Source organism: Mesoplodon mirus (assembly GCF_964341445.2).
Source record: "Mesoplodon mirus genome assembly, chromosome: 3".
Taxonomy (NCBI): domain Eukaryota; kingdom Metazoa; phylum Chordata; class Mammalia; order Artiodactyla; family Ziphiidae; genus Mesoplodon; species Mesoplodon mirus.
This window is the reverse complement of record NC_138978.1, coordinates 198,215,854-198,230,046: the sequence shown is the minus strand read 5'-3', so window position 1 is coordinate 198,230,046 and position 14,193 is coordinate 198,215,854.

Genomic DNA, 14,193 nt, shown 5'->3' with positions numbered 1-14,193 from the left:
TCACGCCTCAGAGGCCTGGGCCCGTCTGCGGGCCCTGGTTCCCCCCACCATCTGGAGGTCCTCTTGGGCTTGAACTGGGAGCCGGGGTCGCAGGGTCCCTGAGCTGAAGAGGACGGGGCCCTGGTCCAGTCGGCAGAGGACGCGGAAGCCGCGGGGGAGGGGGCGGGCAGCCCTGCGCTCTGGGGCCCCCTGCACGCAGCTGTCCCTCCGTGCAGGGTCCTCCGCTCAGTTCTCACTCCTCCACCGGAAGGGGCACTGTGAACACTTCGGGGTGGGGTGGGGCCTCCCACCCTCTTCCTGGCAGAGTGAGCTCGTTTCTCCCTGCTCTGCACACCCTGGCCTGTAACTGTCACGGTCACGCCACCTCTTACGCACGGAGGGCAAGTTTCCTGTTCTCTGGGCATCGCCCTTCCATGATCGAGAGACGTGTGGGCCTCTTTGTCCTGTGCTGTGTGCCGAGCCCCATGGTAGATGCTGAGATGAAGAGGCTATGGTCCCAGGGCACCTGGGAGGGGTGGGGCCTGGGGTCTTGGCCTCATTCCTTGTTCATTCACTGATTCATTCAGTAAAGGTCTCCTGAGCCCCAAATGTATGCGAGCTGCTGTGCCAGGCAGGGGCGCTGTGATTAGACAGGGCCGCCCGGCCCTCAGGAGCGCGCAGCCCCGTCGGGGAGAGACACAGCAGCAGAAGGCTCCAGCTCCGCGCGATAGCAGGGGTGCACGGGGGCTGAGGCAGTGCAGACCAGGGCCCCCCGGCCTCGCCCTGGCAGGTAGGAGGGCTTTCTGGAGGAAATGGTGTCCTCACCAGGCCCCAGAGGGTGAGGAGGAGAAAGTCAGGGGGTGGGACGGGCAGGGAGGGAAAAGGTGCAGCACAGACATAGGCCCTGGTAGCAGGGGCCAGCCTGACGCGCTCACGGAGCCCGAGGGCTTGTGGTGGGACCAGGAGGGCCCGCTGCACCAGCCCGAAAGGGCAGGGAGGCACATGGCAGGACCTCGGGCCCACGGGGGGCTCTCACCTCTGCCCCCAGGAGACCCACCGGAGCTCCTGGGCACGGCCCCCCTCACGCTCCCCAGTCGACAGCTGCATCAGTGTCCCAGCCCCTCCTCCGTAATGGTCCCCTCTCCTGCCACCAGAGAGAGGGGCATCGAGCCCAGAAGTGGACACCAGAATTTTCCAACCACCACCAAGTCCCCACGGGCTGTGCTTCCTGTGTCCCAGCATCTCCCTGGAGCAGCAGGACGGAATGATGGCGAGGTCTCCATGCTGAGCGCTGCACCTCCCCTCCCGACAGGGTCCTCATGCCCGTCTCTCTGCTCCAGTGGACACGGTCTTGCCTTTGAAAACCCCATGCAGACGCGGACGCGGAGGGCAGCCTCGCTGCCTTGCTCTGAACCTCCCTGAGGCCAGGTCCCGCTTCTCTCTTCTCCTGAGGCCCCCCGGTGTCCAGGAGAGGCCCTCGGGTGCCCCAGCGCCATCCCCATGCAGAGCTGGCCATGCTCTGACTGTGGCAGGTTGTCCAGTCCCCACCCTGGCATCGTGAAACGAGCCCTACCCTTGACCCGAGTGCCGCCTCTGGCTGGAGGCCAGCAGGCCCCTGTGTGCCCTTCCGTAAGCACCATCCATAAGCGAAGGGTCTGGGCAGGCGGGCTCACCAAGGAGAGGGTGAGTGAGGGCCAGGCCCAGAGCCTAGGGCAGAGGCCCCTCCAAGTCCAAGGCAAGGGTGTGCGCTCTCCCCATTCTCTCCTGAGAAGCGGGGGGACCAGGACGTGTGCACCGAAACCCTTCGATGGACTCAGGATGTGGAGGCGCCCAAGGGGGGTACAGGATGTGGCGGTGCCCAGGGGGGGCGCACCCGCCTCCCCCTCAGCTCTTCCTTTATTCCATCACTCTTGTGCTGTCCACGCAGCAGGGGCAGAACCAGACGCTAAAGGTGGGGGATGGCCAGGAGCCGGCCTGGGTGTCCTGACCAGCTGCCCACCAGACACCCTGACCCCTGCTGTGCCCAGCGTCTCCCGAACCCCAGGCGCCCCAATCCTTCCGGGCCCCACCTCGCCCTGCTTTGGCCACACCCCTTGCCTCGGGGATCTGTCGGCCCCCTGTGTACGCACGTGCTCAGGGAAAATGATCTCCGGGCTCCGAGGCTCTGGGTCAGGGACGGAGACCCTTCCCGTCCCTCAGGTTCTCTCTCCACACTGGTGCACGTCCAGGGCACAGCTGGTTCATATTGTGCCCACTTTCAAGGTGGAAAAGCTAAGAGACAACAACGGGCTCTCCTGGGGCCTGCTTGCCTTGAAACCCAGCGCTTCCAGCTGGAGACCACGTCAAAGTCCAGCCCTGCACTTCCCAGCTCTGTGGCTTTGGGCAAGTTACTTGCCTTCTCTGTGCTTGAGTTCCCTTATCTGAAAAACTGAGCCGCACCTGTGCGGTAACCAGCACACGGCCCATCAAGTGTGTGATGAATGTGGGCCGCTGTCTCTGCTATTTTGGCCGTAACCTGTCACCGGCCCCCTCCAGGGCTCAAGGTGTGTGGAAGCCAGGTCAGCAGCGCTGGGCCCTGGCCGGCCCTCCTCGTGCGGGGTCTACGGAGCTCCCCGAAGCCTCTTTTCTCTCTGGGTTCCAGGTCAGGCCTTCTCCTTTAGATATCCCAGTGGCTGGGGGCAGCATGACCCCGCTGCTGCTGGCCGTCCCCGCCTGGCGCTGGCTGGGTCGGCGCCACTTATCCTGCCAGGAAGTGGCAGAACTGGCTCCCAGCTGGGGCTCCACCCCTGATACTGCAGTCTGGTTTCTTGAAAGGGTGGGGCAGGGCCCGCCCTGGGGCCAGGGGGTGCTGGTGGCGCTCCTCCTGGCCAGACTCTCCCACTGGCCCAGGTGTCTGTGTCCCTGCGGGGTCGCCGTGGCACTGGCCTCTCTGGGCTCGCTTCCCCTGGAAGTCCAGCCTGCCCGCCAGGCCGACCTGGGCGGAGACAGTGTGAACTGGAGCAATGCTTGGGAGAGGGCAGGCCCACCCCTTTCCCCACACACAACACGCCCTCATGTGTTGTTCACTCTGCCCCGTGCACGCCTGTGCTGGCGGCCTTACACGTGTCCTCTCTGGCCAACCACCCACGGTCCCCAGGCCACATCCCCTGTCGATGGGGAAACAGGTTCAGAGGTTTAGGCGCTGTCTGAGGGCGTTCACTTAGTAAGTGCAAAGCTGGGGTTTGAACCGGATCTACGGCTCCAGAGCCAGGACGGCCTAGTTCACGGGCCTTGCTGCTGGGAGCACCCCAAGCCTCCCCAGCTGCAGAGCGCCCCTGCCCCCCGGGAACCCTGGGAGCCCGCTGGGGTGGCCTGGGTCAGTGCGGGGCAGGAGGGCAGGGCTGGACTCTGCTTCCCCCCTGCCAGCCCAGAAACAGCAGCCCCTCCTGGCAGCCTCTCTGCCCCCTTGGGAGCTGGGGGACCAGACAGGGGATGTGCCCTGTTCAGCACGGAAAGGCCAGCCTGAAGGTGGCTCTGGAATGAGCAGCAGATGGGGACTTCCAGGGGTCTTTGCCCAGAGGGGCGGGGACTCAGTCAGGGACCTCCCCCTTCTCGGGGTAATGACAGCCCATCCTTGTGAGTACGGGGTTGGGGGGTATCAGGAAGCACCTGTCACTGCTTTGCTGCTGGGTCACCCCGACTGCACAGAGAGGGACCCCAGGGTGGAGGGGCTGGGCCTGGCTGCCCTGTATTGCTGGGGTGACAGGGACGCCCCAGGGAACGCTTGCAGCCCCCGCAGTCCAGCCAGATGGAGCAAAGCTCTTCTGTTTGCCCAAATGTCCGGCACTCTCCCACCGCCGCCCTCTCCTCCCTGTCCCTGGACGGCCCTCCTTCCCGCTCTCCTGTCCATCCCTCGGGGCCTCACTCGAGTCACGGTTTCCCCAGCAGTCTTGCGGGGAAGACCAGCTCCTGTGGCCTCCCGGGCGATGCCTCCCTGAGAGCCCCACGCTGAAGGCCCTTCACTCTGGACCTGTGATTCAGAGGCGAGGTCTGGGCGCCCCACGCCCTCCCCGCACCCTCCCTGGAGCCTCAGCTCCACCCACCCACTCATCCCCGGTTCTCAGCCTCCACCCCAATGGCTACAGGAATTTAAATGGCTCCCATTGGAAGACTCAGGAGAAAACTGTTTCCACCTGGCGCTAAGCGCCCAGGCCCCAGGGGGCAGCCCCGCCCCGTGGCCCGGCACTCCCCCAGTCCCAAAGCAGTTTCCGCATAAAGTGGGGCCCAGCACTGGCACCCCGCAGGAGGCGGGCAGGGCTGCTCTTCAGGAAAACGGAGGGCCGGCTGGAGGGAGTGTGGGTCCCTGGAGGCTCCGGGCTGAGAAGTGCTGAGATGAGGCTGAGATCACGTGCTGGGCTTGCAGGGGGACTGTCGGGAGACCCTGTTGAGCACAAGCTGCTGCACCCCTCCCCTCCCCCCCACCCCTCCCCTGCCAGTTCCCCAGAGGAGCAGCTCACGGGTGCACGTTGCTGAGAATGGAGGGAGGGGTCACTTCATTTCTGCTCGGTGGTAATGGACAAGCAGTTTTTTTTTCCTCTGGACTTGAAGTAGTCACCCCTCTGGCTCCACATCTCCTACCTTCTGGGGTTGAGGGCAGGCGGTGAGTAGTGGGCATCACTTATAAGCCGGCTCCACGATGACACAGACAAATGATGTTAGATCAACATCAGGCCCTTGCTGTGTGCCGGGGCACCATGCGTAACTCACGTGCGCCATCTCAGTCCCACACCGAGTCAGGGCCCCCATAAATAACACCCTCTACATGAGGGACTGGAGCTCAAAGAAGTTGGGTGACTGATCCAAGGCCATGCAGGGCAGGACCTTTGTGGTTTTGATTACGATTTTTAAATTATTTGCATGGTACACTTTGTACCAAATTGGGTATCTGATAGAAACCAAGAAAAGCGTATTTTCAAGCAATTGCTTCTGTATTTTAGCCAACAAATGTTTGAATAATTTCTGATTATATGATGCAAAGTCTGCGTGCAGCAGTCCTGATGGTGGGAAACAGAGTGTGAAATAACATTCACATCTGTGTATTGCAAGCTTTTGATGGCTCCCCGGGCACCCTGCTGGCGGTCTGGCTGGTGAGCGTGGGGTCTTGCAGCTGTCCTTGCTCAGGTTAACATCGGCCTCACCCCTTTCCGCTGTGGTGGTTGGTTTTCTCATCTCTCTCCTTCTACCCTGGGAGCTTCCTGGGGCCCTGGCTTAGTCATCTGTGGAGCCCAGTGTCTGGCCCCATATGGTGAATGGATGGAGGAAGAGGTCATCCTCATCCAGCCTGTCTGGTACAGGAATTGATCACCTGAACATCAAATATTGACGGGGAGGGAAAATAAGGCAAAACTGTCACATGATAGCTGTACTAGCTTGTATAGTCAAAGCACTGAATCAACCCCAAACAACTGAAACTAGAAAAAGAACAACTTTGATCCTGAAAGGTCGAGACGTTCGCCTCACTCACGTGACATCAGCGTGAGCACCGGGTCTGCCTGACGACCAGTCTTTCTACCGTGAGGCTCATCCATCCTTCCGTGAATCCAACACACACGCAGTGAGCACAGAGCCTAGGGCAGGTCGTGACTGTTGTCGGGGTCAGAACTGGCAACAGGGCAGGTGCTCCAGGTCTTCATAGACCGGGGAGAGAGAAAGTAAACACATTAAGCCGATGAACAGATAGATACTAATATGCAGATAGAGGTACGCACATGTACACACTTAGACACACACATGTGGAACGTGGGAGCCATGGCTGGGTTGGCGCCCAGGGTGAACAGGCGTCCACAGAGGAGGAGAGCGGAGCTGTCGGGGAGCAGAGGGAACGCAGGGCAGGGAGGCTGGTGTGACCCAGGGCCTGAAAGAGCCAGGCAAGAGGAGGCGGGAGAGGAGTCAGGGAGGCCGGCAGGGTCCTGGGGGCCGGGCGAAGGGGGTCGATTTTCCTCTGAGTGTGATGGGAAGTCACGGAAGGTTTCAGGCAGGAGGACACACTTTGGTTTACGTTTCAAAAATGATCACTTTGATTACTGTAGCTTTGTAGTGTAGTCTGGAGTCAGGGAGCCTGATTCCTCCAGCTCCGTCTTTCTTTCTCAAGATTGCTTTGGCTATTCGGGGTCTTTTGTGTTTCCATACAAATTGTGAAATTTTTTGTTCTAGTTCTGTGAAAAATGCCAGTGGTCGTTTGATAGGGATTGCATTGAATCTGTAGATTGCTTTGGGTAGTAGAGTCATTTTCACAATGTTGATTCTTCCAATCCAAGAACATGGTATATCTCTCCATCTATTTGTATCATCTTTAATTTCTTTCATCAGTGTCTTATAATTTTCTGCATATAGGTCTTTTGTCTCCTTAGGTAGGTTTATTCCTAGATATTTTATTCTTTTTGTTGCAGTGGTAAATGGGAGTGTTTTCTTGATTTCACTTTCAGATTTTTCATCATTAGTGTATAGGAATGCCAGAGATTTCTGTGCATTAATTTTGTATCCTGCTACTTTACCAAATTCATTGATTAGCTCTAGTAGTTTTCTGGTGGCATCTTTAGGATTCTCTATGTATAGTATCATGTCATCTGCAAACAGTGAAGGATACTACCAATAAAATATACCTAGAATAATGAAAAAAAAAATCACTTTGGCTGTGAAGCTGCCAGAAGGCACGTGGGGAGTCCAGGTGGGAGGCTGTTACCGTGGCGACGGTGGGGCAGCAGGTGGGGCAGCTGAGGTCCTGGCTGGGGGTGGAGGAGATGAGGAGATGGGGTTCTGAGATCGTTGGTGTAGAATCTTGTGGCGAGAGTGCCCTGCAGGTTGCTTTGTTTCCAGTGCGCAGGTTCTGATCCACTCCCCAGGCCCGCCTCACCTGATCCCTCCAGCATCACCGCAGACCCGGGAGGGCCTGGTGGGAAGAGCAGTCTGCCGCCCGAGGGACGTGCCCCCAGACCAGCTGCCCTGAACCAGAGCTGCTCAGAGACGCACCACAGCGAGATGGGCATTTGCCGCAGAAGTTGAGCCCGTTCAGGTTCCTTCACCAGGAAAGTCTTGCTACAGGAGAAACACACACGCAGTTGGGCTCAGCCGTGGGCTTCGGGATGCAGCCATCCTGCGTTCTGCCATGAGGGCTCCTGTGGCCCAGGACTCGAAACAGTGCCCGCACCCCCACCACTGCTGCTCTAGCCACAGTCGGGGTGCCTGGCACCCCGGCTTTCTGCCACGATCCAGGGCCTGCGAGGCCTCTACCCTGGGTGCGTCCTCCGTGGGGCAGACCACACCACCTGTGTGTGCCCTGGACACCCCCAGACCCAGGATGGGGCCCAGGGGTGACTGTGTGTGGCCGGTGGGGCTTGGGGGAGCTTGGACGGGGGGCTGTGATGGGGCTCAAGATCCTCCCAGAGTCAGAAGAGACGGGCTGGAAGAAACAGGTTGGGCCGCTGGCCAGGGCCTTGGCTACCACGGCTGGGGAGGCCTGGCCTTTCCAGGGCTTCTCCCGTCCATGGAGGCCGAGGTGCACGTAGGGCGCTGTGGGACCAGCTGCAGGGGACAGGATGGGGAGGGGTCACCGTAAGCTCTAGAAAGGCTCAAAGTAGCTACCCCTCCCCCAGGGCAAGAGAAGGCGGTTTGGGGGGCTTGACTGTGGAAAGCTGGGGGGCTGGGACCGTGGGGTCCCGGGCGTGGTTTAGTGTCCCTGAAGAGAAGTGGGCACATCACAGCATGGCCCAGAGCTGCAGTCCGGTGAGTCTGCCGCTTGGACTGGCCCCTCCACGACCCACCTCTCGGTCGCCCTCCGGCCCCTCTGAGCCTGCAGACGATGAAGCACAGGACCCGATGGAGCCTCTACGTGGAGGCGGGGGGAATGGCCTGATACCCGTGGGACCAGGGAAGAGCCGCCGTCTCCTTTCCCTGGCCCACCTCCACGAGTGGGGTCCGCGGGTAAAGAGGCATGGGGGATGGCGGAGCGCAGGCCCTGTCCCCCCAGGTCTGTGCGTGCTGGCGGAGGGGAAGGTGGGGCGCTGTGAGTTGAATATGAAGCAGGCGTTTGAGGTGGGTTAGGATGGAGTCTTCAAAACTAAGATGTGACGGTTGAAAGAACCAAAACGGCTAAGTCCGGGGCCTTGACCCACCACCCTGCAGGGAAGGGGCTTCCCTGGGGCTCGGTTGTGGCCGTTACTGAGATAAAAATGAGACTTTCATAAGGAAGCCTCGCCTCTTGGAGGTGGGCATCCCTGGCACAAAGGCTAACCCTGCCGTGCCCTCCCCTCCCCGTGGCGCTTCCGGTCCCTTTCCCCTTTTATTATTCATTGTCTGCATAATGAATGTGTGTTTTCACGGTTTATTTTGTTTTTCTTCTGTCTCTCTCCATTCACTGTCAGCTCTAAGAGACCCAGGGTTTGTCTTTTTTGCCAAATTCCCATCTGAATCCCCAGCATCAAGAGTGTGGCTGGCACACGAAGTGCGCAGGAACTGTTTGTTGAATGAATGAATGAATGAATGAATGCCCGTCTATCCCCAGGGAGTTGAGGCTGGCACGGGACGGGCCACCCATCCCCAGTGCTCTGAAAAGGTCAGAGAGAATCTTGCTGCTGGGAAAGGAACAGAGAGATCCGTGGCCCCGGGGCCTGGGCAGTTGGATATTTGACACTCAAAAGAATTTATCACTGGAAGGGAATTCACAGAGTTTTCAGCTGGTGAAATGGAGAGGCCAGGGCTGCAGGGCCCTGAGTGAATGGTTGTGGGGACCAGTAGGAAAGGAGTTTTTCCCAGGAAGGAGATCGGGCTGCCTTGCCAGCCGACAGTGGGACCATTGTTCTGTCCATCAGACCCTATCCTGCATCTGCTGGGCCGGGGCTGGGCCGGTGGGTGGGGCAGGTGGGGAGTGGGGAGCCCAGGAGCCTGTTGTTAAGGGCACAGCCTCTGAAGCCACCCGCCGTGGATTAGTCCCAGTTGTATCACAGACTTGCTAAGTGACCTTTCTGTGCCTCCGTTTCTTCGTCTGTAAAACGGGGTGACGTGACCACTGGGTCTTTATGAGGACGAAACGAGCTTCTTTAGATCTGAGAGCTCGGAGCAGCAGCTGGCGCACAGGGGAAGCCTGGGAGTATTTGCTGGCATCTCGGATACTGTGTGTGTCCCCTGTCCTTCTCCTTCCCGGGGGTGCCCAGCCCCCTCTGCCTCCCCTCAGATTCCCCCAGCTTAGGCTCCCCTCACCCAGCCCCGGGCACAGGGCGGGCCTTGGCCGCCCCTCCTGCCTGCCCTCTCCCTCCTGAGTCAAGCCTGGGGCCGCTGGTCATGGGAAGATGGGCCCACCCTGCCCTGCCCTGCAGTCCCCAGCCTTGGGGGGAGCCGACGGCACACCCCTCTTCCAAGGAATTAGGGCTTACCTGGGTGGGGTCCCCAGGCCTTGCATGTGAATTACTGTCACCCTCCCCGTGGAGTCCGGGGCAGACTTGGCCGGCTGCTTGGCCTTGGCGTCCACCTTCTGGGCCTCCTCTGGGCCTCCCACCCCGTGCCTGCTTCAAGTCCGGGCCCCCAAAGCCCTCGCTGTCAGGCTCTCCCCACTTTCCTATGATTCTGCAGCCCCAGCTCTGCTTCCTGGTACCTTTTCCTTCCGGTCTCCCCTCTCTAGTAGGTCTGCCCTTCCAGGGAGCCTTCCTGGACTGGCTAGGACCTCGCTGCTAAGGGTGGTCCACAGGCGGGCGGCAGGAGCACCCCTCGGGGGCTGGTGGAAACGCAGAGGCTCAGAGCCTGCATTTTAACCAGATTCCAAGGGGCCACATGCACGTTACAGCTTGAGAATTACTGAGCGAGGTCACTCTTGCTGTTCCAACCCCGACAAGACAGAGATTCTGGGAATCTGGGTCAGCTGGTCAGGCTGACTGGGGACAGAGGAGGGGGCGTCTCAAATTCTGTAAATAATGATGCAGGTCTGCTCGGGCCCCATCCTGAATCCGCCTTTGACAGCAGCCTGCCCACTAGCCTCTCCTGCTGGCTGAAACCTGGACACACCAACTCCCCTGGGAGGCCGTCCCCGTCGTGGGACCCACTCAGCTGAGGCAGAGGCCCCCTCAGGCCATGCCTGGCTGGTCTGCCACTAACGTGCTCCAGGGGGATGTCTGCCTGGGGCCCCAGAATCTCCCTTCACCTGGGCTGAGGCAGACTGTGGCCCAGACTGGCTCCCTGCAGGGAGAGAAGGTTGGGGCGGGGGCTCACATCACCTCCTCCCTCTTTCTCTCTCTCTCTGCTCCCACGTGTGCAAGCACTTAAAGCTTCTGGGGGTCCTGAGTGAAGAACGCTAACTGCTTAACCCCATTTAGAGTCTCCAAAACTTAGACCTCCTTTGTCACTTAGCACCTAAGAACGTCCTGTGGGAATAACTTAGGGAAATGCTAATCTGATTCCTTTCTACACACATGCACACACAATGCACACATGCAACAATGCACATGCACACACAAGCAATGTACATGCACACACGCACACGTGTACACACCATGCACACATGCACACGCACATGCATGCACACGTGCACACACACGCAGGCACACACACACGTATGCACATACACCAGTTACGAAGGCTTTCATGTGAGGCTCTCTGGTGCTGAGGAACCCTTGCACCCTCGGGAGGTGGGAAGCTGACACTGGGGGAGCTTCTCCCCACCGCCCCCTGGACAGCGGCCGTGGGGTCGAGGCGACGTCGCCTTGCCCAGGGTCTGTGGGGCAGATTGTCCTCACCAGCTTTTGTTTTGAGTCCCAAATGCGATGGTTCTCTCAAATCCACCAGCCTGGCCTGGAGCTGGCACCCCTGCTAGTTGTAAAAGGGCAGAGGGGAGTGCCCTGTCTTGCTCAGCTGGAGGGCGGGTGGCAGCCTGGGCTTCTGCTGGCACTGTGGTTGGATGGAGGTGGAGCTGGCAGGGCCAGTCCTCACCGCCTGACTTGCCAGCTTCATCGGCCAGGCCTCCCGCCTCAGGCAGATGCTGAGGTGGGAGGCTGTGGGGTCCGGGCACCAACCCTGGGTACCCCCGCTCCTGCCTGGCCGGGAGCTGGGGCAGGTGGGGGCCGAGGTTCGGGCTCACACAGTCCCCAGAGGGCAGTGTGGGAGTTGGCCTGACTGTGGGCAACTGCTGTCTACATGCAGCTGAAGGGGGGAAGAGTGGGAACCTGGGCCTCAGACCATGTTCAAATTCCAAGTCTGTCACCTACTACCTGTGTGACCTTGAACAAGTTACTCAGCCTCTCTGAACCGTAGTTTCTTTATCTGTGAACTGGGAGTGGTCATGCCTACCTTGTGGCATCGATATAAAGATTTAGGTGATTAATGTGTGGTTATTGCTCTGTACGTCTACCTGTCCCCGTGGCCCAGCTGTCCTCCAGGACAACTTCAGGCCCCAGAATGCAGGGATGCGAGCCTGGGGAGGTCCAGAACGACACACTAGGCTCAGCGGGGGTCCCCTTGGTCATGGAGACCCAGGGGAAGTTTTCTTTCTGAGAGAGGTGCAGAGGGTGGGATTTTAATGGCCTTGTGTGGAAGGGGTGGCATTTATGGCCCAGAGATTCAGAACCACTTGATAAATGCCAAAGTGCTTTTTTATTAATTCACCAGTCATGAAACTTCCAAATGGTTGGCTAAAGGGCGTGAAGTCCTTTCTTACATGGGGTCCCTGTTGATCCACCGTCAGGCGGCTGATCGGTATTGACGTGCATCCCCGAGAGGGCTGACATGCTGATCGGCGACATTAGTCCTTTGCTGAGCCAGTGGCAGTTTCCGAAGGATGACCAGTTAGGCTGGGGGATGCTTGCTGGGGTCACTGAGGCATAGTTTGCCCTGTGGCCTTGCTCTCATTAGCCCCATATTCTAACCAAGCAGACCGGCTGGCCCCAGACGGGGTGACCCTCACAGTATTTCTGGGATCTGATCTTCCATGGATCAGAACTTTCTCTTCCTCAGTACGTCGGCCCAGCAGCCCTGGCTCCAGACGTGAGATCCTAGGAGGCCTCAGGCAGCACAAGCGCCCGAATCACTGAAGCTTGAACGACACACAGCGGAGCCCCCGTGTCCGGCTGTTTACGGGGTCCTCAGCTCTGACACTGGGATGTCCCCGTGGGCTGGGCCCCAGGAGGCCGGGTCCCGCGTTACTTGTGTTGCAGCCATGCCGTGTGGCTCTGGGCCAGCCTCCCTGGGCCTGTTTCCTCTTCTATGAAGGGGACGTTAGTCCCCTGAGCTCTGCCTGCCTCACCAGGGGAAGCAAACGAACACCCAAAGGCTTTGCAAGGTAACAGGGTTATTTTGTGGTCCCTCAAGTAAAAAGCCTGTTGTTAGGATGAATAAGTTCTGTTCAGTCTTTCTCTGGGCGTGCTGGGTGGCAGAACGCCCTGCGTGCTAAGAGGTGATGAGTGAGGCCTGCAGGGTCTCCAGTGCAGCCTGGACTCTAGGAAGAAATGGCATCACAGCTCGGGGCGGACTGGCTGTGGGCAACGTGGACCTGGGGTCTGGGAGACTCAGGAGACCCCTCTGCACAGTCCAGGCTTGCAGCGGCTCCTGGCGCCCCCGCTCTGTGCTCCCTCTGCCCTGGGATCCCCGAGACCTCCCACTCCCATCTGCAAATCCTCTGAGGGGCCGGAAGGGCCTGCGCCGTCTTGACCAGGGACGGCTAGATCACGTCCCTTCAGCACCCGTACACGTTAAGCGCACCACCGACCATATAGATCGGAGTTCTTTACCGTCGGTTTTACTTTCTCTGTCATCACATCACCTGTGTGCACCCCTGGGCAGGGAGACAACGAATCCACACGTGGTTTCCATGTTCGTAAACGCTGGACGTGAGGACGGTGGGGACGGAACAGTGTATTTTGCATCGTAGGGTCGTCGCGAAAGGGCTGCTTCACAGCAGTGACTGTGACCCGGAGCAGCAGCGGACGAGCCCCGCGACCATGAACTGCGGGGAGGGCCGAAGGGCGTGCCGACTCCGTTTATAAGAAGCACAGGTCGGTCAGGACAGGGGCTGCCCTGGGGAGCAGGACAGGCACAAGCGGGGCCTGAGGGCCACTGGGAGCCGGTCACTTTCTGTTCCTGATCTGGGGGCTGGCACTTGCGCTCAGTTGGCAGAGATTCACAGAGCCGCCCACGCTGAAACCGTGCGCTTTCCTGTGTGTACGCTTCGGTTAAGTGACAGCTCACCAATTAAACGCTTACTGATTTTTTTTTTCTAATTAAGCAGCCACTTTTAAAATAATTAATTTATTTATTTTTGGCTGCACTGGGCCTTCATTGCTGCGCGCGGGCTTTCTCTAGTTGCGGCGAGCCGGGGCTACTCTTTGTTGTGGTGCACAGGCTTCTCATTGCGGTGGCTTCTCTTGTTGCGGAGCAAGGGCTCTAGGTGAGCAGGCTCAGTAGTTGTAGCTCGCGGACTCTAGAGTGCAGGCTCAGTAGTTGTGGTGCACAGGGCTTAGTTGCTCCTTGGCATGTGGGATCTTCCCGGACCAGGGCTTGAACCCATGTCCCCTGCATTGGCTGGCGGATTCTTAACCACTGCGCCACCAGTGAAGTCCAAATGCTTATTGGTTTTGAATCTGTAGTTTGATCTCACATTTTGGTGGCCCCAGACCTCGTGTATCAACAGTCTGGGCCACAGACAGGCCGTCTTTCTCCCACTAGGCTGAGGTACAGCCCTCCTCCCTGGCCTCCCTGACTGTCACCAACTGAGGGATGACCCAGAGGTCAGGGCCATGGGCTCTACACAGAGGGCACTGCCCTCCCAGGCTGAGAAGAGTCCTCTCCAGCCTTCCCTAAGCCTTTCCAGCCTCCTCCATCCGGGAGCCCACAGCCATACGTCTGACCACCACTTGGAGCTTATGCCCTGTGACTTAGAAAGTTCCATGTGGGCTTCCCTGGTGGCGCAGTGTTTGAGAATCCGCCTGCCAATGCAGGGGACATGGGTTTGAGCCCTGGTCTGGGAAGATCCCACATGCTGCGGAGCAACAAAGCCCGTGTGCCACAACTACTGAGCCTGCGCGTCTGGAGCCTGTGCTCCACAACAAGAGAGGCCGCGATAGTGAGAGGCCTGCACACCACGATGAAGAGTGGCCTCCTCTCTCCACAACTGGAGAAAGCCCTTGCACAGAAACGAAGACCCAACACAGCCAAAAATAAATAAATAAATTTATATAAAAAAAAAAAAAGAAAGTTCCA